Below are 26352 nucleotides of genomic sequence, written 5' to 3'. Positions count from 1 at the left end.
TGGAGACCAGCCTGGCCAACATGGAGAAACCCTGTCTCTGCTAAAAATACAAAAATTAACCAGGTGTGGTGGTGCATTCCTGTAATCCCAGCTACTTGGAAGGCTGAGGCAGGAGAATTGCTTGAACCTGGGAGGTGGAAGTTGCAGTGAGCTCAGATCGTGTCACTGCACTCCAGCCTGGGCAACATAGCAAGACTCCATCTCAAATAATAATAATAATAATAATAATAATAATAAATAAAATAAGAAAAGAAAGAAAAGGAAAAAATGCTGTCAAATAGCATCGTATGCTATAGAGAAGTCTCACTAAAGAGTCAATCAATGCAGCAAACTTTATTGTTGTCTTATTTGAAGAAATTGTCACAGCTACCCCACCCATCAGCAAGCAGCCATCCACATTGAGACAAGACCTCTCCACCAGCAAAAACATTACCACTTCCTGAAGGCTCAGATGATCATTAACATTGTTTTTGTTTTGTTTTGTTTTGTTTTTGAGACGGAGTCTTGCTCTGTTGCCCAGGCTGGAGTGCAACGGTGCGATCTTGGCTCACTGCAACCTTTGCCTCCTGGGTTCAAGCGATTCTCTCAACTCAGCCTCCCGAGTAGCTGGGATTACATGTGCCACCACGCCTGGCTATTTTTTTTTTTTTTTTTTTTTTTTTGGTGATTATAGATTAATGTAATATACAGCTATCCTTAAAGCCACAACATATCACAGATCACAAAAGTGCTTTCACCAAGTTACAACCCTAACACCTTACTTTTTTACGTCATCTAACTGCAAATAAATTTCTCCTCAGAGAATCAGTGCAGTCTTCTTTTCCTTTTAAAACTTAGCTGGAGTTGCTTAAACTAATTCTTAATACCATTCTGAAACTAGAAATATACTGTTTAGAACACAGAAATGCTAAGAAAGTACAAAGACTTTAGTATTTTTTTTCATTTTCATGATTCAAGTAGAAAACAGTGCCAAGTAGGTGTTATTCTACATGGTAAATGGAAGAAAAAATGTTTAGAATGTGAATTCACTAGACCTTTGCTGTATTCAGAAGTTAAGGATTTCACAGGTGAAAAGATTTCTCTAAGAGTTCTGAACTTTTTGTCTTCTCACATACTTTTAGTGTAAACACTGTAAACTTAACATCTGTATTAATGCTACCTTTTTAGGATTAATGATTAACAAGGTAGAAGATACTTCAGTTAAATTCTCAGACACATAATTGTGTATTAACCTTTTTGAAAGGCATTTTCAATGGACACTGGTGGTTTTTCAGGAAATTGCTGAATACCCACGCATAAATGCAGATATTGATGAAGTAGGATATTTGTATATTTGCTTTTTTTCAATCATTCAATTTTATGAACATGGGGTCTAAGCAGATTTCAAAGCAAAGACCATTTATAAAACTGGACCATTTTAATGTTTACAATGTAATAAATCTCTTGATTGCAGACATGTATGGCTGTTTGGTAGAAACATTACAGTAATGGCAGTTTTTTCAGTTGGTGTGTAGTCCTCAATAATTATATATGAAATTGCTGTCAAACCAGTAAGACTGCATTTATGCATCCATCATTTTCAGGACTGTTGGTAACCTGAGCATATTTTCCCCAAATAACTTTGCCTCCTTGTGTCACAAGGCCCAATTCGCTCACATTTACCTCAATGACAATATCTTTGGTAATAACACCTAAAGTTGTATACAGTAGGGATGAGGGAGTCTTCTTTACACCAAGTATTGGTGGGCAAAAGGTGGCTTTCAGTTCAAGATGTAATACATGGGCTTTCTTGAAATGCATATTGGCCTGATGAGTCTTTCATATTTAGGTGGTTTTCTTGTAAAGCCATCTCCGACAAAGCAGAGTTTAGTAACCACCCTCTTCCATGTCTTCTTCTTTCTCTTTCCTGTTCAAACAACTTTTAATACGTCTGTTTCTCCCTGGGCACGTACTTTAGTCAGAGGGACTTCCCGTTTTCCCACCTTCTCTTTTCATTTCTGTTTAATCATATTGGAAAGTACTTTGGCTCGGGATTGTCCCTCTCTGTCCAGCAGATAGGCAGGTACTGCTCCCTGTGGAGTCTTTTCATCCTTCTTTTGTTTGGTGTTTCTCTTTTCATGCATCTTGATAGTCTTTTTCATTTGTATTTTCTCATCATGACGCTGTTTATGGTAAAGCTTAGCCTTCAGACCAATCATTTTCTTTGCCTTCTTTGAACGTTCATGAGCCTCTCGTTCATAAGCCTCTTGACTTTCCTTCTTTCTTTTTTTCTCATGGTAATCCAAACGGTATCCATAGTGTTTATGGTGTAATTCAACATGTTCGTTCAGTGGCATGGTGACGGGTGCAGAACCACCAGGAACAGCCCCTGAGGTGCGAAAACACTCTCAATTTTAAGGTCTCAGAGACTCCGCGCAGGCCGAGACAGGAAAGGGTCACCCTTTTTTAAAAATATTTTTAGTAGAGACAGGGTTTCACCATGTTGGCCAGGCTGGCCTTGAACTCCTGACCTCAAGTGATCCGCCCCCCTCAACCTCCCAAAGTGCTAGGATTACAGGCGTGAACCACAGCCGATCATTAGCATTTTTAACACAAAATATATTTTAATTAAGGTAGTCACATTGTGTTTTTTAACCATAAAAACACTTAATAGACTATAGTATTGTGTACACATAACTTTTATATGCACTGAGAAACCAAAAAAATAATAAATAACCAGGAACTTGCCTTATTGCAGTGGTCTGGAATCGTACCTGCAATGTCTCCAAGGTAGGCCTGTACTAAAAGGAAAGTCTAAGATTCAAGAAGGGATGATGGACTGAGCACTGTGGCTCATGCCTTATAGTCCTAGCACTCTGGGAAACCAGATGAAAGGATCTTTTGAGCTCAGGAGTTCAAGAACAGCCTGGGCAAAATAGAGAAACCTCATCTCTAATAAAAAAAAAAAAAAAAAAAAAAAGCCTGGCATGATGATGCAGGCCTGTAGTCCCAGCTACTTGGGAGACTGAGGTGGGAGGATCACTTGAGCCCAGGAGATTCAGTCTGCAGTGAGCTATGATGGCACCACTGCACTCCACCCTGGCCAACAGAGGGAGACTCTGTCTCAAAAAAAAAAAAAAAAAGAAAAAAGAAAAAGAAATGAAGAAGGGATGATGAGCAAATAAAATGGTAAACATGGAGTGAAATCTAAATATTAATGTCAAAGACAAGAAATATAACAATGTCTAATTGATAGGAATAAAATGAAGATATAATTTAAATCCTCAGTAACTATAGCATATAAGTTGGAAGGTGAGGCCAGGCGCGGTGGCTCGTGCCTGTAATCTCAACACTTTGGGAGGCTGAGGTGGGTGGATCACAAGGTCAGGACATTGAGACCAGCCTGGCCAACATGGTGAAACCCCATCTCTACTAAAAATACAAAAATTAGCTGGGTGTGGTGGTGTGTGCCTGTAATCCCAGCTACTGAGGAGGCTGAGGCAGGAGAATTGCTTGAACCCAGGAGGCGGAGGTTGCAGTGAGCCGAGATCGCGCCACTGCACTCCAGCCTAGGTGACAAAGTGAGACTGTGTCTGAAAAAAAAAATTAGAAGGTGAATATAGTAATTGGAGTTTAAGTGTTCTAAGGTCCTTATATTTTCTAGGGAAAAAATTAAAGATATTGATTATTAGAAGTCTTTATGTTAAGATTTCTAGGCTAATACTAAAAAACTTGGTATAATATAACTTCCAAACTAGCAGAAGGGAAGAAAAATGAAAAGGAAACACAAATGAAAATGATAGAAAATGTGTCAGTTAAAAAAAAAAATTTATGGTTGTGATATCGAAGAAAATAATAAAGATTACCATTTCTTGAGTAGCTCTTGTATTAATCACTTTGAATCATTAATCTTTATAATTTCAAGTAATATATGTCAGAATGACAAGCCCAAAGCAGGCATTTAAAATTATAGTTTCTGGCCAGGTGCAGTGGCTCACACCCGTAATCCCAGCACTTTGGGAGGCAGAGGTGGGAGGATCACTTGAGCCCAGGAGTTTAAGACCAGCCGGGACCACATAGCAAAACGTTGTCTCTACAAAAACATTTGAAAATTAGCCAGGCATGGTGGCACACCCCTGTAGTCCACAAAGGAGGCTGAGGTGGGAGGATCACTTGAGCCCAGAGGCTGAGGCTTCAGTGAGTTCTGATCATGCCACTGCATTCCAGCCTAAGTAACAAAGCAAGACCCTGTCTTAAAAAATAAAAGTAAAAATTAGCTAGGCATGGTGGTACATGCCTGTAGTTCTAGCTACTGGGGAGGCTGAAGCAGGAAGATTGCTCCATCCAGCCTGAGACCCTGTTGCTAAAAAATATATATATATAAATAGCTGGGTGTGGTGGCTCACACCTATAATCCCAGCACTTTGGGAGGCCAAGGCAGGTGGATCACGAGGTCAGGAGTTCTAGACTAGCCTGGCCAAAATGGTGAAATCATGTCTCTACTAAAAACACAAAAATTAGCCGGGCATGGTGGCAGGTGCCTGTAATCTCAGCTACTCAGGAGGCTGAGGCAGGAGAATCGCTTGAACCTGGGAGCTGGAGGTTGCAGTGAGCCAAGATTGTGCCACTGCACTCCAGCCTGGGCGGCAGAGCAAGACTCCATCTCAAAAAAAAAAAAAAAAAAAGAAAGAAAGAAACTTGTCCAAGGTCACAGAGCTTGGATTCCAATCCAAGTGTTTGAAATTCAACCCAAGCTACTGTCCCCTTTACCATGTGGTAGATTTTTTTCTCTCTAATGCCAAAACATCATGTAACAGCCAAGACCATGAGTTTTTTGGACCTGGGTTTATGGTCCAGTTTCACCACAAGTTAACTGTAGAGCTTTAGGCCTTAGTTCCTCAGTTGTTGAAAAGGGACAAAAATAACCATCACAAAAGGTAGTAGGTTGGAAGATTGTGAGAATGCATGCCATTGGGGTGAGAATGTATCACTTGGGGTGGTGGAGATAAAAAATGAGGTTCCAGTTCAATGTAACAGCGAATGAATAGGCTCCTAGGGAGCAGTAAGAGAATGGAGGTGGGGGGTAGGGGGAGGCCTGGGCACAGTGGCTCACACCTGTAATCCCAGCACTTTGGGAGACCGAGGTGGGCAGATCGTGAGGTCAAGAGATCGAGACCAGCCTGGCCAACATGGTGAAACCCCGTCTCTCCTGAAAATACAACAATTAGCTGGGCATGGTAGTGAGCCCCTGTAGTCCCAGCTACTTGAGAGGCTGAGGCAGGAGAATTGCTTGAACCTGGGAGACGGAGGTTGCAGTGAGCCAAGATCACACCACTGCACTCCAGCCTAGCAAGAGTAAGACTCTGTCTCAAAAAAATAAATAAATAAGAAGAAGAGCATGGGGACTGGGCACGGTGGCTCACGCCTGTAATCCCAGCACTTTGGGAGGCCGAGGCAGGCGGATCACTTGAGGTTAGGAGTTCGAGATCAGTCTGGCAACATGGTGAAACCCTGTCTCTACTAAAAATACAAAAATTAGCCAGGCACGGTGGGGTGGCCCTCTAGTTCCAGCTGTTTGGGAGGCCAAGGCAGGAGAATTGCTTGAACCCAGGAGGCAGAGGTTACAGTGAGCTGAGATCGCGCCACTGCACTCCAGCCAGAGCAACAAGAGAGAAACTTCGTCTAAAAAAAAAAAAAAAAAGTTCCCAAGGTCAAATGGGTAGTGATTGTGGTGGTGGATCTGGGATTTGGGCCGTCTGTCCACAGAGCTTATGCTCTTAATCTCTGCACCATACTTTAAGAGGTGAATGATCACTGAGAAGGGGAGCTCTCATGTCTGGAAAGCACCTCAAAGGCAATATTATGAAAAAAGTGTGGCTTCTGCCAAAGTCAGGTTTGGATTCTGGCTTGACTTCTTACTGTGTGAGCCTAGACAAAGTATTTAGCCAGTTTTATCCTCTGTAAAATGGGAGTGATACGACCCATTTCCCAAGGTTGTTGAGAGGATCAAATGAGTTACTAATACAGAGTGATCAAAAAGCCTGGAGACTTAGTTCCCCATCTTGGGTCAGGAAAGCCTTAGCTGTACCTGCTCTAACCAGGTGCCTATGTTCTCTGAGCTGATGATGGGGTGACTTTGGGAGAGGAGAGGATGAACACAGATGCCTTTCTCCTGCTCTTTGAAAAGGTGATTTGTCTACCCTATGCCCAACACCCTCAATGCACTCCCACCATTGTCTCCTACCACACACAAGCACACTGCATGGTATTCAGAAAGCCCAGTCTGTTTCTCCAGCTCTTTGCCTTGTCACTCAGCTTTGCCAGGTCCCTTGAGTTCTTTGATGTTGTTCCAGGCTCCGTGTGGGCTCCCAGCCCTGGGCATGTCTGTGGTGACTGACCTGTGCCCCACTGGCCTCCACCTCCATTACCACAATGGGTCTGAGCTCCCGGTGACAGCAGCTGCTGGTCCACATCTGGAACTTAGCTCTGCTCTTCCCTTCTCCACCCTTCTCACCTGTCTATACCAGGATGACTCTTCCATCTGCTCTTCTTCCTTCTCCTATTTTTATTTATTTATTTATTTTACTGTGATAAAATATACAGAACATAAAATTTGCCATCTTAATGTTTTTTTTTTTTTTTTTTTTTTTTTGAGATGGAGTCTCACTCAGTTGCCCAGGCTGGAGTGCAGTGGCACGATCTTGGCTCACTACAACTTCTGCCTCCCAGGTTCAAGTGATTCTCCTGCCTCAGCCTCCCGAGCAACTAGGACTACAGTCACACACCACCATGCACAGCTAATTTTTTTTTTTTTTTTTTTTTTTGAGTTGGAGTCTCGCTCTGTCACCCAGGCTGGAGTGCGGTGGCACGATCTCAGCTCACTGCAAGCTCTGCCTCACGGGTTCATGCCATTCTCCTGCCCCAGCCTCCCGAGTAGCTGGGACTGCAGGCACCCACCACCATGCCCGACTAATTTCTTTTTGTATTTTTAGTAGAGACGGGGTTTCACCGTGTTAGCCAGGATGGTCTCGATCTCCTGACCTCATGATCCACCCGCCTCAGCCTCCCAAAGTGTTGGGATTACAGGCATGAGCCACCTCACCCAGCTTATCTTAACCATTTTTAAGTAGACTGTTCAGTGGTACTAACTACATTCCCAATGTAGGTTTCCCATCACCATCATCCATGTCTAGAACTTCTCCTTCATCCCAAACTGAAACTCTGTACCCATTAAACAATAATGCCCATTCCCCACTCCATCCAGCCTGTGGTAACCTCCACTCTACTTCCTGTCTCTATGAATTTGCGTATTCTACATACTTCATATGAATAGAATTATACCATATTTGTTTGTGTGTGTGTGACTGGCTTATTTCACTTAGCATAATGTTTTCAAGGTTCATCTGTGTGGCAGCATGTGGCAGAACATCCTTCCTTGATTAATAATTCCATTGTATGGATGTGCTACACTTGTTTGTCCATTCATCTGCCCATGGAGGCCCTCCTTTTTTAAATCACATTTTTTGGGTATATCATAATTTGCAGTAACATGAAGAGAATAGCCTACTCTTTCCTTGTAGCAGGAAACTGAGGAGGGTCACTCTCCCAGATGGTGGAAGGCAGGTGGAATTGGGTGTGCTGTTTATAAACTCTGTCCTGAGGTTTTACTCTTCCAGAGGTCTCTTTCTCAACAAATACTTAATGCACATGACATCATCTGAACCCAGAAGCGCTAGCTAGAGAGAAGTGATTATCTGGGGCCACAACCTTGCATTTGCTTGCCTTCCTAGGGAAAGACCCTGTTGTTAACCCTGGAGATTCCCTCCTTTCAATACTGAAGGCCTTTAAAGGGTGTAGAGACTCTAAAGCAACATTTTGTTTCCTGTTTATATTTTTTGGGTTTGTGTTTGCTTTTGTTTTTTGCATTTCTTCCCCTTGTCAGTATTTGTCCTTCCTGGTCCCGATGCACTTCAATATTTCTGGTTGAGCTGTACTATAATCATAGGCCTTCTTAATATGGGTGTGTCCTGTCTTCTTTATTTAGAATTCTGCGGACAGGGAATTCCCTAAGGGAAAGAGCCCTCTTCCTTTCTTTCTCTAATCTTCCTCCACCCTTTTTTGTTCTCCTCCCTTTTGTACCTCCACAACACACCAGGAGGTGTACCGCCTCCATCTAGACCACAGACTGTACTCTCAAGGTACCCATGGCCAAGAAGAATGACACACACAGACATCACACATACATTCAGCATGTCTCACTGTTACCTCTGAGAGGAAGTAGGATAACCTATATTAATCCTCTGAGCTCATCAGGACAGGAATCCCCAGCTCCAATGTCCTGGGTTGGGCCTAGAATTATCCCACTATTTTATACAGGCTGCTCTCTCTCTTTTTTTTTTTTTTTGTTTTTTTGTTTTTTAAGCAAGGTCTTGCTCTGTCACCATGCTAGAGTGCAGTGGTGTGATCATAGCTTACCGCAGCTTCAAACTCCTGGGCTCAAGCAATCTTCCCTCCTCAGCCTCCTAAGTAGTGGGGAATACAGGCACATGCTACCACATCCGGCTAATTTTTTATTTTTTGTAGTGACAGTGTCTCACTGTATTGCCCAGGCTGGTCTCAAACTCCTGGCCTCAAGCGATCCTCCTGCCTCGGCCTCCTGAGTCTCTGGGATTACAGACATGAGCCACTGTGCCCAGCCTCTTCTCTCCAATTTCTTTTAGGACCTTGTAGTATGGAGTATGCCTTAGCTTCTTCTAGGCTCTTCCTGTGGTTGCATGGCCTTAACTGAGTGAGTCACTTCACCTTTAAGACCATATGTTCTAAAATCTGTCAAAGAATGATATTGTCAGTCCTGTCTATCTTAAAATATTGTTGCAAAGATCAAATGTCAGAGTGCTTTGAAAACTGTGAAGCATTATCCACATGTGAATTCTTAACACAGAGTTCCTTTACTCTCATGAACTTTTTCTGTCTTTTTACTCAGTCTTGCTGACACCACTTAAAAAGGAACCTCAGACAGATAGATTCCCCAGATATAGCTGCAAAAATTAGAGATTCTGGAGAAGTCTGGGAATGGGGAGTACCAATGTCCTCCTGGTACACAGAGCCAAGGGTCCAGATCCAGGACTGGAAAGTATAGGAACACGGTGGCCAAAGGCACGGGGAGGCTCTGACAGAGGGGCAGAGGCAGTTTGCCTCCACTGTTCGGTGGCTTCTTAAGATACCTGATCTTCATCCAAGGGCAAGGGCCTTTGCACATGAAAAAAGTAATAATCCTTTCAACTTTGGTATGGGGTAGATGACTTTTTGATCCCCTTTTTTTAGATGAGGAAATGAAGGCTCAGGGAGAATGGATTTGGAGGAGGTTTGGCTGAGAGGCACTGGTGCTACTTGGGAAGGACTTCATGGGAGAGCCTGTGAGCTGTGAGGGGCAGGAACCTGGCCCGGGTGCAGGGGCCCCACGGGGCTGGCTGCTTTGACATCTTCAGCCCTGCCTCTGGTGCATCCCCAGGTCAAACTGGATTCACTACTGGTTTTCTTCCTTAGATATTTTTCAGGATTTGGTGACCCAAGGGAATGCCAGGTTGACAGTTAACTGCACCTGCTAGTCCTTAAGGTACTTTTATTTTTTATTTTTATTTTTATTTTTGAGATGGAGTCTCGCTCTGTCACCCAGGCTGGAGTGCAGTGGCGCAATCTCGGCTCACTGCAATCTCCGCTTCCTGGGTTCACGCTATTCTCCTGCCTCAGCTTCCCAAGTAGCTAGGACTACAGGCGCCCGCCACCGTGCCTGCCTAATTTTTTGTATTTTTAGTAGAGATGGAATTTCACCGTGGTCTCAATCTCCTGACCTCATGATCTGCCCGCCTCAGCCTCCCAAAGTGCTGGGGTTACAGGCGTGAGCCACCGCGCCCGGCCCTTAAGGTACTTTTAAAGATTTTAGAAAGGTGAATATAGCCCACAGGTGCAAGGCCCATCTGGCAAAACTTAGGGTGGATTTCATCTCCCAAACCACCTCCTTACCTGGTGCCCATGTTCATGGCACATGCTACCTGACTGTATGTAGCAGCTCTGGAAAGAGAAGGATCCCCTCTGCTCAGCCTGAGCCCTTAGTGGGAGGCCCACGCTGTGATGAGCTCTCTCCTGCAGCAGCTTGATGGCCACAAGCTGGCGGCAGGGGAAACCCTAGAGGTTTTGGGTAGGCACAGGCGAGCAGGCGTGGGAGATGTTTCTGCCCTTCCTTTGACACCCAATACAGATTTCTTTGCCTCAGGTGTCTCTGCCCCTGTCCTGCTTTCCTGTCAAGATTGTGTAGCCTTGGCCAGGCTCGGTGGCTCACGCGTGTAATCCCAACACTTTGGGAGGCCGAGGCGGGCGGATCACGAGGTCAGGAGTTCAAGACCAGCCTGGCCAATATGGTGAAACCCTGTCTCTACTAAAAATACAAAAATTAGCCAGGCATAGTGGTGCGTGCCTGTAGTCCCAGGTACTCAGGAGGCTGAGGCAGGAGAATCACTTGAACCGGGGAGGCGGAGGTTGCAGTGAGCCGAGATCACAGCACTGCACTCCAGCCTGGTGACAGAGCTAGACTCCATCTCAAAAAAAAAAAAAAAAAGATGGTATAGCCTTTTTATCCAGTGCTCAGCAGAATGCTAATACATGCTTAAATGTAAAATGAGGGGATTTGTTTAGACTTTTCCATCTACGTGGCTATAATTATGGGATTCTTATTTGATATAGTTGGTGGGAAAAGCAGGGGACATGCTCCCTGAAAAGACCAGGAACTTACTGGCTAGTATTGTTACTGGCGATAAAATTGTGACAGGTCTGACCTGCCTCCTAGCTTGTGGTCAGCCTACCTGCTTTGAGAAGGTGGTGAGGCATACGTGGTAATTAACCTACAATGGTGCCACAGTTGCTGCTTCTGGGTAGAGCAGAGCGGTGAGCAACTCTGTCTCCTTTCCAAGCTGGCACCAGCTCAGGAGGAAGCATCCAAGGGGATTCTCATAAGCCACAGAGAACTGCCCATGAGTCTGAAAGGGAATTCCTGGGCCAGGTGGCCACACTCAGCTGATAGCTCCTGCTGGGAGGAATGGTAGCATTTTGGTTTCTTACAATGTTCTCCTCCATCTGGCTCCTTTGAAATGAGAGTTGAAAGGGTCCTGACCAGGGGACCTGCCCGGGGTGGACAGCAAGGCAGGCCTCAATTCTGGAAACAGCACCTCCACACATCACTTCTGGGGATGATTATCACATCTGCCCTCTTGCAGGAAAAACTCAGAGTCTTTGGAGGGCCTTCGCTTTCCCAAAGCAGCTTAATTTTGGCCCCCATGCTTTGTGCCTCCTAGGTTTGGTTGGGTGGACATTTAACATAGTAGAAAACTGACTCCTCTTCCTATTAACCTCCTAGGTTAATCTCACCATCTGAATAGGGCCTTATAATCCTACAAATGAAGCCTCTCTCCCTATGCTCACCAGGAAAAATTGAACTCTCAAGACTGTCCATTTTCTTTGCCCTGTTATGTAAACTTCTCTTCCTTTTGCCATGTCCCCCTCTTATCTTGGCTCTTGAAACTATTCCCTTAGGAAGAAAAAGGCAGTTCCCTTCCTGCCCTTCTTTTGAACCAAACTTCTGTTTGTGGTCTTGGAAACCATGACAACCTGGCCTAAGAAGCCACTTTGACCATCTTGGAAGTTAATATTTCAGTGCTGGGTACTCACAATTGTGAGCTCTCTAGCACCTTTTTGCTTTTGTTTTGTTTGTTTTAAGATAGGGTCGGTCTTTGTCATCCAGGCTGGAGTGCAGTGGTGCCATCTCCACTCACTGCAACCTCTGCCTCCCAGGTTCAGGAGATCCTCCCACCTCAGCCTCCAGAGTAGCTGGGACTATAGGTGCACACCACCATGCCTGGCTAATTTTTGTATATTTTGTAGAGATGGGATTTCACCATGTTGCTCCAGCTGGTCTCGAACTCCTGGATTCAAGCAATCTGCCCACCTCAGCCTCCCACAATGCAGGGATTACAGGTGTGAGTCATCGTGCCCTGCCTCTAGCACTTTTTTCCAAAGGGGGACAGAAGCCCATGATCTGCTGAGAGGAGAAAGTTTCAAACAAAGCAACCCTAGATAATCCTTCTACAAGTACATTAGCAAAGGAGCAATGTTCCCTGTAGGTTCTAGGGAGTGGATATGGGCAGCATTCACTGGCAATCTGGAGTAATGTTCTGGAGTGTGGTCTATACTTATTTTTCCTGTGCTCTTTTCTTCTTTCCTCTTCTCACAATTGCTCAGTTACTCAGTAGACTAGTGTTGGAGGTAGTTATCTTTTCGCTTACACCAACTTTTTTTTCTTTCTTCTCGAAATGTTTGTCCTTCTTGCTCGGGTGCTACCTTTTAAAGCCCAAAGTTGGGAATCCAGGGAGCTGCAATGATTAACTGCAGGAGCCCAGTGGAAGAATTCCACAGCCTTAGACGGCAAAGTTTCCATAGCCTCACTGCCATGGGACTTCCCCCACATGAAGGCGAGCTCTCTTTCTTGGGCTGGCCACTGGAGGAGGGAGGGAAGACAGCAGGCTGGCAAGTCCTCAGCTTCTCTGAGGACTTGGCTGCTTACAGAGAGAGGGCCCAGTGACAAGAACCCTAAAGGGAGGAAAGTGACCCCCTCCCCCCACACTGAAAAAGATCCCTCTCTGGTGATGAAGATCTTGCTAATTTGGAACAGCTGGCCAGGGTGTGTTAGACTGGAGGAACTGGGGGAAAGCTTGCTCTGGCAATCTTCTGCAGAAGCAAATAGCGTGAGATGCCTACGAAAGTTTCACTCTGCTTGGATAGGATGTGTGATGCTACTCCTCCTCTGCGAATCCTTGTGTAGTGGTGGAGAAAGAGAGAAGAAAGCAGCCTGTCACCATGGGTTGGATTTTAGCGTCCATATGTCTATTCTCCACCACGCTCTGTAGGCTCAGAGTGGAACGGAGGTGGAACAGTGGAGCCATCTTGCAGCTTATAGTTGGGTAGGACTAGCTTATTGTGTTCAGTTCTTGAGTTGTCAGCTTCCTTGGGAACCCTGAAAGGAGCCGGGGTCAGATTGTAGCCCCGGGTGCCTTTTCAATCTGTCTAGTCTTCTGCCTCCATCAAGCCACTCCCGTATTTATGCTAGATTGGGAGCTTGGCTGAGCATACTACATCCTGACTTTGGTGGTTTGTTTTGTTTTTTCATTTTTTAGAAGGCTGTAGTTACTATAACTGACTTTTGTATTTAATCCATGGGAATATTCTCCTATCCCTCCCCTTCCCCCACCTAGGGTCCTCAGTGTTAACTGTTTATCTCTACCTCCAGTGTAGTTAGTTCCCGCATAAATATCTGACTTAGACAAGCAAGCTCCAGATGGACTGGGGAGAATGCAGATTGGCTCATGGAATCTGGTCCCACGTGCCTTTGACCCATCATCCGTGACCCCAGTGACACAGATGGGCCCTGGGTTGGTGCTGGCTGTGGCAGCCCCACAAGTGCCTGACTTGCTTCTCAGCACATTCCTGCTCCTTCCACTATGTGAGCCACTGTGGACTAGGACAGGACTGATTCGTTTCGAAATTATCCAGGCAAGGAGAATTAATTCCATCCAATTAGGCTGTCCCTGGAGATGTGGAAAAAGAGAATGAGAGAGATTGAGAGATTGAAATAGACAGATAGATTGGGGAAGAGGAGGTAGGGGAAGGGATACACATAAGTATGGGATAATAAAGTCAGAAGTTTGGGAATGAGGTATAGAGAAAAATGGGGAGGTGGAAATAGTTTGGTGCTAGGTATTCTTCTTATGATCTTGGTAGCTTAGGGCTTTAGAAATAAAATAATCCAGAAAATATCTTATTTTTTCATTTCCTACAAACCTCCGACCACTATCCCACCGTTCTTCCAGGTTTTGCCTTGGAGGTCGAAGTGGTGTTTAAAGTGGTATATATAGGAGTTTAGAAGCAACTGGGTTGTATTCACCTTTGCCTCTCCCTAGAGAGTAGATGGATTCCTTCAGTGATGGTTCATTCCCCTTCTATCTGCACCAAAACCTCTGTGACTGTGTCCTGCAGATCAAGGGAGACGTGCCTCCAACTATTCATTCAGTCGGCCAACTTTAAGGTGCAAAGAATGCGGGGAGATGGACCAAGTGCTGAAGGAGTGGTGCCTGGGTCTTACTGATTGTCTCTGGAGACTGGATCCCTTTCCAGGACTTTTTGTTGTTGTTGTTTGTTTGTTTGTATGCTTTTTGAGATAGAGTCTCGCTCTTGTTGCCCAGGCTGGAGTGCGATGGCGCGATCTCGGCTCACCACAACCTCTGCCTCTCAGGTTCGAGCGATTCTCCTACCTCAGCCTCCCATGTACCTGGGATTATGGGCACATGCCACCACCCCCTGCTAATTTTTGTATATTTAGTAGAGACGGAGTTTCTCCATATTGGTCAGGCTGGTCTCGAACTCCTGACCTCAGGTAATCTGCCCACCTCAGCCTCCCAAAGCGCTGGGATTACAGGCATGAGCCACCGTTCCTGGCCCCTTTCTGGGACTTTCATACTTCTCCTTCCCTTGGAAACAGAAGCATACTGGATGGAACAGAGAGAGGTGGCTCATTCATTAATTGCACAGGTTAGGCCAGGCTCTGGAGCTGAGGTTGGGATAGAGAGGTGATGACAAAACCTTTCTGCTCGCTTGGAAGAAAAATACACAATACTCTCCACTTTCTCTCCCCTGAGAGACTTCCATCAACAATGACCAGCTGGGGCTGAGTCGCCTCTTTGCCTGCCCTTTGTCTCTTTCAACAATGAGCCCTGTGTCCATCACTGTGGATGCGAGCCCTTTGGAATAGATGTTCTTTCTAGTCCATGAGTTTTGGAAGCTCGCTCTACCTTGGGACACTGAAACATGTCTGCATCTCTCTTTGTCTTTTTATGTATTCCCAAGTAATGGCCACTCTGCTTGAGTTCATACTCTTTATTTTATTTTATGTTTTTTGAAATTGAGTCTCGCACTGTCACCCAGGCTGGAGTGCAGTGGCACGATCTCAGCTCACTGCAACCTCCATCTCCCCAGTTCAAGTGATTCTCCTGCCTCAGCCTCCCAAGTAGCTGGGATTACAGGCGTGTGCCACCACACGTGGCTAATTTTTGTATTTTTAGTAGAGACGGGGTTTCGCCATGTTGGCCAGACTGGTCTCTAACTCCTGACCTCAGGTGATCCACCTGCCTTGGCCTCCCACAGTGCTGGGATTACAGGCATGAGCCACCGCACCTTGCCGAGTTCATACTCTTAAGCCTAGGAAGAGAAGCACAGCTTATCTGGAACCTTAATTCATAGTTAGTGCTTTTCCATCAGCCTACACCCAACAGTCCAGGACTATACCTTTTTTATCTCTGGACCCTTTCCTCACCTCTCCCTTCTCCCTTCCTACCCTATAGGAACTAGGATGCTGATGATAGTTGGTTTGACAGGTTTAGAAATGATGCTTGCTCTGCTCTTTTGACCTCAAGGTTCTGCCAAGATTGATTTTTATCCCAAGTTCTGATTTCTCCAACAAGAGCTTATGAGCTAACCAGGGCTGTCAGTTAGGACTTTGACCTCTCCTGGGGCACCAGAAGGGTGCTTCCCTGATGGGAGCATCAGTGTCTTCCCCCTTCTCCTGCCCTCTCTCCTCCCCGTGGGGAGTGTTCTCATCTATATCCTTTCTGAGCCATGGTGACATCTGGGAGACATTCAGTTATCATATGAGATGGGAGGAAATGGAACAGTCTATGCAGTTTGCTGTTTTTAACACTGCCCTAACTTTATTTTTATCTGGTTAATATGTCTGTCAGCAGTAAGAGGTTTTTAATCTCCTAATAAGTGTATACCAATCCAAAAGAAGCTGGAATAAGGTGAGGAAAAGGGGTTGATAAATTCCTGCAGCATCTTTGTATTCCAACTAGCTGTTTCTGAAAGGTGACTCTTTCTCTTACTCACATGTTGTTTAGTGATTGACGACCTATAGCATATTTATTAGTCAGTTAACGCTTTCAGCTCAGTTGTGTGTGTGTGTGTGTGTGCATGCCTGTGATTAATTACCACATGGACTTGTGACTCCCACTTTCTTGACCTTCATTTTTTTTCTTTATTTTGTTTAGATAAATAAGTCTCACTATGTTGCCAAGGCTGATCTCAAACTCCTGAGCTCAAGCAATCCTCCCTCCTCAGCCTCCCAAAGAGCTGCGATTATAGGCGTGAGCCACCGCACCTGCCTCTCCTGCCCATCTTGAACCACCTATGGCCCTTATTTCTTTTCTTCTTTGCTGTTTTATTTTTGGTTGAGGGAGTCAAAGCAGAGGGCCATAGTGCTTCCATCCAATAGATGCAGATTGACCTCTGATCACTCCCTAACCCCTAGGCCAAAAACCTTTCCCATGCCTCTGGTGCCCGAGACATATGTGTCTAGGGAGGAATCAGCTGCACTGTTACTCATCCATCAGCATCTGAATCTTGCATGCTGACTCTGTGATGCTGACTAAGGGTCCTCACCACCTTGACTAAAATCTTGGGTCTTGCTGTACAGAAGTAGCCCTTCACCCCAAAGCTAAGGAGAAAGGATTGGATGAAAGTTCTCTGTAGAAGTGGAGGAAACACGTGTCTCCTCAGAGATACCTCTGGAGGTTGTTCTCTGCAACCCTCCAGCTAGAGTGAGCAGGCTCCTTGCCTGGGTGGCGCTGCTACCCACAGAGGGGTTGGGGGCTTCGAAGCTCTCCTCCCACGACCCCTGGTGAATCCTCCATGTCTTCCTCCCTTGATACTGGCAGCTGGTGGGGGCTAGGGGGATGGAGGAATGCTGCTGTTAGAGCTAGAAGACAAAGTGGCTTTGTCTCTTCTCCATAATATAAGTACAGGGAGGTGAGAAGACCCTGGGGTTTGGCATTTCTCCTTGAGGAGCTGAGCCAGAGACAGGGCTTTGGTTCCTAAGTGATTAGAGGCCTGCATGGCCAGAGGCCGCACATTCCCTTTTGGAAAGGAGCTCACCCACACTCCTTGCTTCCATCTTCCCCTTCCTGGCTCAAGTCATAGGCTCTATTTTCTGGCTATCCTCTTTTTGTTCCTGAGAAAGTTGCGGTGGCTCTTTTTTTTTTTTTTAAAGCTGATTTAGGGGGTTGGGAAAGGAAAACTTTAAAAGTAAAATAATAAAAAACAGACCACTCTGTCATTACAGGCACATAAATAGCTTTACCGTCGCTGGGCTGCACACTCGCTTTGCCATAGCAACCTAAAGCGACTGTTTATAACAGCCTGTCAACTGGCCTGGAAACCAGCAGCTGCTGCTGGCTGCCCTGGCCTCGGAGCAGTGGGCAGGCGCTCCCTGAGAGGTGTCATGGAGGCGGTGAGCCTGGTGCTTCTTCTGGAACCGTGGGGGATGGCAGAGGAAAGGCAGCCTGGGTTCCAGAGGCAACCAGGGGCAGTAATGTTTTGGGAGCCAAAGTGAGCAGCGGATGTCTTTTGTTTTTGTTTTCCCCTCATCTGTGTATGGGCCCCAGCATTGCTCATCTCCTGTGGAGATAGAAGACAGGGCTGGGAGGGGATTTGCTCCACCGGAACCTGAAAGGGGCCTGGGTGTCCCTCTGAACCTCACGAGGTGGCTTGTTTTAACTTTTCGAATAGACCTTGGCTTCTGTTGTAGCCTGTTGAGTGACATCCTCTCAAGTCTGTTTTCTCAAAGACTAAAAAAAGTGGGCTTTTTCGGGGCTCTGTCTGGGAAAGGGGGCTGCCCAGAGATAAATGGAAGCAGAGATCAGCAACCTGGAAGGACTAGCAGAGGGAGAGGGAAGAGCGAAGGAGACACATGACAAGATCTTCCTGTGCCTTCCCATGTCAGCCTGGAGCTAAAGGGGTTCATGGGAATGCTTTGGAACCTCGCAGCATTTTCAAAGTGTGGTCCCCAGACCAGAAGCATCAGCTCACCCTGTTAAGGAACTTGTTAGGAGTGCACCTTCCCAGGCCCCATCTCCATTCTTGTGCACCAGAAACTCAGGAGTTGGCAGGGAGGGGCCCAATAGGTTTGCCCCAGTTCTCCAGAGGATCCTAGTGCTCACTCTGGGTTTGAGAACCACAGCTCTAAAACATTACTCAAGCGCAAGAAAGCATGATCAGTTTGCTTTCCAAAGGCCTAGGCTGACTGAATGGATCCTGTCTGTGCAATATGTGAACAAGGAAGAATAAAACAGGCACAGAGGGGTGGCAGGTTATTAGGGATCATTCCTGGCCACCTTTTTTAATAAGCACTGTCTTTTCAGCATGGAGCCCTCACTGATTTGCCTGTGACTTCCAGGAAATAAGCCCAGAGAAGGCCAGAATAGGTAAAGTGGGGATGGGAAGTTCTCTGTACTCTGTACAGGTGAGACTGTCAGAGTGGAGAAAGGGAATAGGAGCAGCCAGGCCTGATGACCAGTATGGGACATCCTGACTAGTATCTGGGCCACACAGGAATGTTGTTTTATGTCCTCTCCTGCTGAGCGTCTGGGGACAGAGCAGCTGCCCCTGGTGCTCCCTTTTGGTGGATGAGATGTGGCCTCCTCAGTCTGTGGCCAGGCAACTTCTTCCCCCTTGTCCTGAGGGCTCCACCAGAACCTGAGGCCTGGGAACAACCAGGTCCCGACCCGGTAGCCCAGGGAGATGACCCCTCTCCATGAGCATGACATGATTCTGCTAAAATTTGTTTCTAAAAATAACCTAGGATCCGATCCAGCTGCTAAAAAGCCCCTTTGTTCCCTTGAAACCAAAGTATGGAAAGCCACAGCAGCCCCAAGAAAGACAGTCTATGTAGTCCAAGAGAGTGCATATACGAAATACTTGAATGCTGCTGCCAGAGGGCTGCGTCCTGTCTGTGGCCTAGAAGCTTCCTGCCACAGCTCTGAGGAGTGAGTAGCGGTTATCCTTGCTAACCCTTATCCTGAGTGAACGGGGTCAGGAGAGGCTGCCAGTACCCCTTCTGTTAAACAGACCTTCCAGATGGCGTTGTCACTTCCATCTGAAGGTGGCTCTTGTCCTCCTTAAACAACTGAAGGAAATGGTGAGCGTTGCTGTTTCATCCTCTATGTTTTTTTGAGCTCTAGCTTGCTGTGAACACCCCTACCTCCACCCCATACACCCTCTGAGTCACTGGAGGACACAGAGGTGACCCAGGCCAGTGTGACTCACACAATTTGAAAGAGGTTGGCTTCCCAAGGCTCTGGGCCTGAGGGACTGCCCTTCCTCATCTTGATAATTTTTTTTTGAGATGGAGTTTCACTCTGTTACCCAGGCTGGAGTGCAAGTGGCACAATCTCAGCTCACTGCAACCTCTGCCTCCCAGGTTCAAGCGATTCTCCTGTCTCAGCCTTCTGTTCAACAGGGATCACAGGCGTGCAACACCACACCTGGCTTTTTTTTTTTTTTTTTGAGATGGGGTCTCGCTCTGTCTCCCAGGCTGGAGTGCAATGGCGCAGTCTTGGCTCACTGCAACCTCCATCTCCCGGGTTCAAGCAACTCTTCTGCCTCAGCCTCCTGAGTAGCTGGGACTACAGGCACGTGCCACCACACCTGGCTAATTTTTTGTATTTTTAGTAGAGACGGGGTTTCACCATGTTAGCCAGGATGGAATTTTTATATTTTTAGTAGAGACGGGGTTTCGCCATGTTGGCCAGGCTGGTCTCAAACTCCTGACCTCAGGTGATCTGCCCACCTTGGCCTCCCAAAGTGCTGGAATTACAGGCATGAGCCACTGCTCTTGGACCCATCTTGATAATACTGATGCCATTTCAAGATGGAGCCAGTGGACAGGGGTCAGGGGGACAGCAGTGCCCTCCCAGGCACATTCCTGCTTCCTCCCACCCATGCCCTGGAGTTTTCTGTCTTCATCTTGGTGGTTCTTAAAGCCTGTGACATGGGTTGGATCTTAGCAGACCAGGTGATCAGGATCAGGCTGTCAACCTTGGCTCAGTTCTTGGTATCGCTGTTTGGAAAAAGCTTTTGCCATCTACGGGTCCTACCTTCTCCCTGCCTTCTGAAGGCATCTGGCCAGAACTGATAAGTTTTGCCACCGTTATCACGGCACAGCGTATCCTAGACAACACAGCCACTCCAAGACTGAGAGGTATTTTATTTTTATTTTTTGGATCTCAGATCACCATAGATAATGCTCCAGTGAACATCCTTGCACATGCCCCCTCCAGGCCCTGGATGAGGAATTCTTTGGAAGATGTAGCCAGGACTAGATGACTGGGTCCACAGCATGCATAGATGTAGTTTGACCAAAAAGCACCAAGTGGTTCTGGGGAGGAGGGATGAATTCTGGATTCCTGAGACCCAGGGGCTAGGTGTGACACTTTTTCTCCGGATAGATGCTTTGACTCTAGCACTACCTTTTTTTCAGTGGAATTGAAGAAGGTGCTGTCAGAGTAGCAGACTTGGAGAGGGGGAAGTAAGTGAGGGAGGTCCGTGGATACCACCTAACCAGGAAGTGGTGTTCTATCTTCAGAAAGAGAGAACTGAGCCTGCGAGTGACATCCTCTCAAGTCTGTTTTGTCAAAGACTAAAAGGATGTGGGCTTTCCTTGGGTCTCTGGGAAAGGGGGCTGTCCTGAGATGACTGGAAGCAGAGATCAGCAACCTGGAAGAACTAGACGGGGGAGAGGGAAGAGCAAAGGAGACATGAACCAGAACCCAGAACTTCAGGAAGGGAGTACCCCACCCCCAGGAGGCTAAGTTCTAGGGACTAGCTGAAAATTAGCATCAGATTCACTGACCAGGCCATGGTGTACTATCCCATGGTGAGGCCAGAGGCCTGGCTTGGTGCATCAGCCCTCACCTGGCTTCCTGGCTTGGGTGTGGTTGTTGGATGATGATGACAAGTGGTGCCACCCACCACCTGAACTTTAGCCAACACCTGCTGCCTCTGACCTTGTTCCCATGCCTCCAAAGGGCCTCATAGGCTGAAGGAGGGCATGTGCTCTAGTCTGCTTCTGCAAACCAGTTGGCATTTAAGGAGCAATTAGGGCAGGGCAGACATGGGGAGGGGAGGAAAAACCTGGGATTGTGATGAGGATGGCTGCCAGACCTGAGGGATGGGAAATGGCCAGGGTGAACTAGAATCTGGATCATGGAAATAAGGAGCCTGTGATGAGGAGGTGGGCAGAACAGCCTCTGCCTGAGATTCACACCTCCGGAGAGAAGGGCTAGCCAGGGATGTTTTAGGCTAGGCAGCCTACCATGGTCAGGTTCTTGCCAGCTTTCTTGATAGGGCACTGTCCTTTGGAAGCATAAGTGTGCCAGAGAGAAGGAGTAGAGCTTAAACCCCCCCAAGTGGTACACAGGAAACAGCCCTGCTGGAAAAAAGAGAGAGAATGCAGAGCAGGGTCTCCCTCTGTGCTTCTCCCAGATCACCAGGGGGAGCAAGGCCAAGAGCATGAGATGACTGAGTGGAGGAAGCCCTCATCCCCACCACTGGGCTCTCCAGGCAGGAACTGGATATGGTTGGACTCACAGCAATCTAGAGCCCAGTGCTTTCTGGCTTGGGGTGGGGGTGGGGTGAGGGGAGGGGAGGACAAAGGGGAAGGGAGGGTGCCTGCTCCCAAAAAGCTTTGAGTCTATCCCTATGCCTTCCCAGAAAGTTCACAAGAGGTAGATATTTCCCTGACCTATTTCAGAGCCTTTTAGGAGTCAGGAACAAGGGACAGATGGGTTTATTTGAGCCTTCTCATCAAGGTTTAGGAAGTAAGCTCATAGTTTGTTTACATTTTTTTATATCATTGTTCTTGCACTTGAGGCAAGGTGGCTTTGAATTCAGATTAGGGCACAAATCTGGCTCTCTGAATCTATATTTCCTTGCTATAAGATGGAGAGGTCCTTCTTATAGGGTTGTTGGTGAGAATTCAATGAAACAGTACATGTAAGAATGATAATAGCTACAGTGTGTGGACCAGCCACTATGCCAGGCACTACATAATACATAGGGGTATGTACATAATTTCTAATTTTCATATAAAGTACCTAGTATGACCCCTAGCACATGGTAGGTGCTCAACAAATATTTTTCCCCCCTTCCCACCTCTCCCAATCCCACATCCCTGTTCCTGAGTATAGGGAGAGGTAGAGCCTCACTTGGAATGAGGGAGACTGACTCTAGGTCAGAAAAAAGACTATGGGTTTTCTGAGGGACTCCTAAAGCAGGTTTTGTTTGTTTGTTTGTTTGTTTCTGAAGCAGAGTCTCGCTGTCACCCAGGCTGGAGTGCAGTGGCACGATCTTGGCTCACTGTAACCTCCGCCTCCCAGGTTCAAGTGATTCCCCTGTCTCAGCCTCCCAAGTAGTTGGGATTACAGGCATTCACCACCATGCCCAGCTAATTTTTTCTATTTTTAGTAGAGACAGGGTTTCACCTTGTTGGCCAGGCTAGTCTCCAACTCCTGACCTCAGGTGATCCGCCCGCCTCCCAAAGTGCTGGGATTACAAGCATGAGCCACAGCACCCCGCCCTGAAGCAGGTTTTATATTGTAGTTGGGTGCATTCTAAAGTGGGACCAGGCTGCTTCCCCTCTCCAGAGGTCTTCCCTTCCTCACTCATCAAGTCCTGCCTGGCAGTGATGCTGGCACCCCTGCCAGAGTGTCTCCAAGTGCTACCGGCTTGCTCCTGAGCAGAGGCTCTCAGCCCATCAAGGAAGGACAGAGTAGGGCTGGGCAGGGAAGTGTCTGCTCCACTGAGCAGCCCCCGCCTGTAGCCCAGAAGCCAGAGTTGACCAGAGCCTCTTATTATTCCAGGCAGGTCTGTCTGCAGTGCTGCAGCAGCCTGAAGCCGTAGCCCCTGGCCCCTCCTGTTTCCTTTCTCCCATTTTTATGCATCACATCACATTCAGTAGGAGCATTTAGTAGCGGGGAGACTCAGGGGGTGAGTTCCTTTCATATTTTCAAATATACCCTACTCTATAACCTATACAAGGTATCACTCTTTTTCCTCATAGTTTGGGGATGTATTTCTTCTTTAGCAGCCTGGGAAAGCTAAAAGTGAAAGATTCCTTGGACAAAATTGGAGGAAAGTGTGTCTGACTAGTGTTTACAGTTTGGTGACTTAGGTTCTTGTCTCTGGCAGCTCCTCATTTCTAGAGGCTTTTTTTTTTTTTTTTTTTTTTTTTGAAGTCAGGGTCCCACTTGGTTTGCCCGGGCTGAAATTAAGTGATGTGAACACAGCTCACTGCATACTGCAGCTTCCACCTCCCAGGCTCAAATGACCCTCCCACCTCAGCCTCCCAACTTGCTAAGACCACAGGTGTGCGCCATCATGCCCAGCTAATTTTTGTATTTTTTGTAGAGACAGGGTTTCACCATGTTACCTAGGCTGGTATCGAACTCCTGAGTTCAAGCAATTCTCCCGCCTCAGCCTTCCAAAGTGCTGGGATTACAGGCAGGAGCCACGGCACCTGGCAGATGCCTGCCTTTTAAAGGGCCTCTTAGAAGCTTGCCAGAAAATGAAGAGGTTTAGGCTCAAGAGAAGGAGTAAGGTGTAACAAAAAGAGCACCAGGCAGTCAAGACCACTGACTTGCTAAGACCAAACCACTTTTTTATCTCCCTGGACCTTTTTATCTTCATCTGTAAGGTGGGGGTCACAGCTGTCCTAACTAGAATTGATATGACCAATGCTTTCACATGTTATCTACAAATTATAGAACAGATGTTATAGGAATTTAGGAGGAACAAAGTAAAATGTCTTAATGATCATGTAAAGCATTATGATTTCTTGCCCTAGGAGGAAGAGATGAGAGAGTTCGCTCTTCTATCCTATCATCTCTTAGGCTTGCAAAATATTAGAAAAGAGGAGGGAGCATATACCTTACTGAGAATGCCCCAAGCCGAATGACTAACCCTTACCTGAAAAGAGGTAGTACCTTTCAGGTGTCTGAGCAGTTCATTTGATGCTGAGGTGGTGTGAGCACCTTCAGATTATTCTTTGGCAGTTGCCTAATCAGATTAGGGGCCAGGCAAGCTCAGCAGTTGCAGAGAGCTCATACTCCAGAGAGTTCAAAACTCAGAGAGAAGTATGGACGTCATGATATGCTTCCTAGTATTATAGAGATCCCACCTTAAACCTCGGGCCCCAACTCTGCACTGCCCTTTTGTCTTTGTGCCAGCAGCTTAGTGCTTGACCTACTGTGTGTTTCTCTAGATCAGCCTGAGGCAAACAAACCTTTTCATTCTTTTCCACATGTGTTCTTCAGCCGCATGTGTTCTAATCTTATGTGACCTTTTCCATCAGTTGCCTATGGAGGTGGAAGAATCTCTCCTCTTTGGTACTCTGAAAAGAGGTTCAAAGTAAGGAAGGAATTCTGCCAGGCGCGGTAGTTCACGCCTGTAATCCCAGTACTTTGGGAGGCCGAGGCGGGTGGATCACAAGGTCAAGAGATCGAGACCATCCTGGCCAACATGGTGAATCCCCATTTCTACTAAAATACAAAAATTAGCTGGGCATGGTGGCATGCGACTGTAGTCCCAGCTACACGGGAGGCTGAGGCAGGAGAATCACTTGAACCCAGGAGGCAGAGGTTGCAATGAGCTGAGATCGCGCCACTGCACTCTAGCCTGGCAACAGAGCGAGACTCCATCTCAAAAACAAACAAACAAACAAAGCACAAAACATTAGCTGGACATGGTGGTGGGTGCCTATAATCCCAGTTACTCAGGAAGCTGAGACGGGAGAATCACTTGAACCTGGGAGGCAGAGGTTGCAGTGAGCCAAGATCGCACCACTACATTCCGGCCTGGGTGACAGAGTGAGACTCTTTCAAAAAAAAAGGAAGGAATTCTGACTCAGACTGTCTTTTCTAATTCTCAAGAGACCCAAGACCCTATATCCTGGTGGTTATTGCTAATGGTTGTAACCTAGCTAATGGTTATTGTTAATGAAGCTGCCTTAGAATTTTCCATTCTTTTTGTGGGGTGGGGGTTCCCTGGCAAGGAAAGATGAAAGGGCACATGGAGCTTATTGTTCTTCTTCTACTTAAAAGGCTTGATAACAAAAGTTCATTAAGATTAAATTAGGCGGCTGGGCGCGGTGGCTCATGCTGTAATCCCAGCACTTTGGGAGGCCAAGGCGGGCAGATCACGAGGTTAGGAGATCCAGACCATCCTGGCTAACATGGTGAAACCCCGCCTCTACTAAAAATACAAAAAATTAGCCAGGTGTGGTGGTGGGCGCCTGTGGTCCCAGCCACTCGGGAGGCTGAGGCAGGAGAATGGCGTGAACCCGGGAGGCGGAGCTTGCAGTGAGCTGAGATCGCACCACTGCATTCTAGCCTGGGCGACAGAGCGAGACTCCGTCTCAAAAAAAAAAAAGATCAAATTAGGCTTTCTCCCATCACTTAAGTGTCCTATTCCGGACACTGGACACCTGTCATCTAAGATTTCCAAGCACTATTTCTATAATTCCATTCCTTTATCACTTTCTTAGGGTGGTGTGAAAAGACAGAGCCCATTCTCTACCCAACTAAAGGTGGAAGGAACTGAGTCCTGAGAAGGCTAAGTAACATCCCTGTCTTCATGGAGCAAACATTGTAGTGGGTGAAGACAGAAAAGGTAAAATCCTCTGATTCGTAGTTCAACACTCTATCAGCATTGAACATCCTCTTGAACATCCTCTTGAAAGGTTAAGGAGTTCTACTTAAGGGTCAAGTTGGGTTTCATGCTGCTTTAGCCCTTCCCACTTCTTCCAGGCTTGGAGGAGAAGCTGAACTGGGGTGAAAACTCTGTGGTCCTGCCTGTTCCTATACCAGTCTGAATGAAGGGAGTTTGACACATTACCTCAGGTTCTTTGTGGATCTTCTTGTTTCCCAGATAAGAAGGGAGTACGATATTTTAAAACAAATAGAGCCCTGCTTTCTTAACTCTTTGTAAGTCAGAGTAGTGCTAAAAATCTATGGGAGGAGGAGGACGCAAAGGGCAAATTGGGAGAGGGAGGAGTATAAATCAACCTGCATCCCTGTGGAAGCTTCTGGGAAGAGGATTGTCAGGAATCAGCAAAGACTTTGGCTACATGTGACTTTGGAGGAGATCACTGATAAAAGAATCAAGTCCCTTATCTGATGGTTCTTGTGCTTCTTTGTTCACCTTCTAGAAGTAAGGGTGGCATCTGTTTATTACAGAGAAGTTGGCCAGAGCTCCTTGCCACCCCCTGGTAACTGAAGTTGTCAGTGGGGACTACGTAACCGGGGTTGGGGTCCCATGTTCTGGTGCTGTGCTAAGAGCCCCTTCACATTTAAAAGGCTGATGTGTGGCAGTGACACCTGTCAGTGGCATGACACACAGCAGCCCCACTCTGAAACTGAGAAGGGGCCTCAGGATAAGTTCTCTTCC

At 46.7% G+C, this 26352-nt stretch overlaps 1 protein-coding gene and 1 pseudogene across 7 annotated transcripts in view; one reads left to right on the top strand and one right to left on the bottom strand.

The window, feature by feature from the left end:
- The window catches only part of ATP2B4 (ATPase plasma membrane Ca2+ transporting 4), a 115050-nt gene that overhangs the window by 26632 nt on the left and 62066 nt on the right, over positions 1 to 26352 (top strand). For 2 of the 7 annotated variants that reach the window (XM_054479563.2, XM_063646942.1), the window contains exon 2: positions 25451 to 25575. The exons of the other annotated variants lie outside the window; for them this stretch is intronic. The gene's annotated coding sequence lies outside the window, so the exon portion shown is untranslated. The remainder of the gene's footprint in view (positions 1 to 25450; positions 25576 to 26352) is intronic. 7 annotated transcript variants of the gene reach the window in all.
- On the bottom strand, positions 1479 to 2336 carry LOC129032435 (ribosome biogenesis protein NSA2 homolog; annotated as a pseudogene).

Source organism: Pongo pygmaeus, chromosome 1 (assembly GCF_028885625.2).
Source record: "Pongo pygmaeus isolate AG05252 chromosome 1, NHGRI_mPonPyg2-v2.0_pri, whole genome shotgun sequence".
NCBI lineage: Eukaryota > Metazoa > Chordata > Mammalia > Primates > Hominidae > Pongo > Pongo pygmaeus.
Note: the sequence above shows the minus strand (reverse complement) of the source record. Positions and strands in the feature narration are given on the sequence as shown.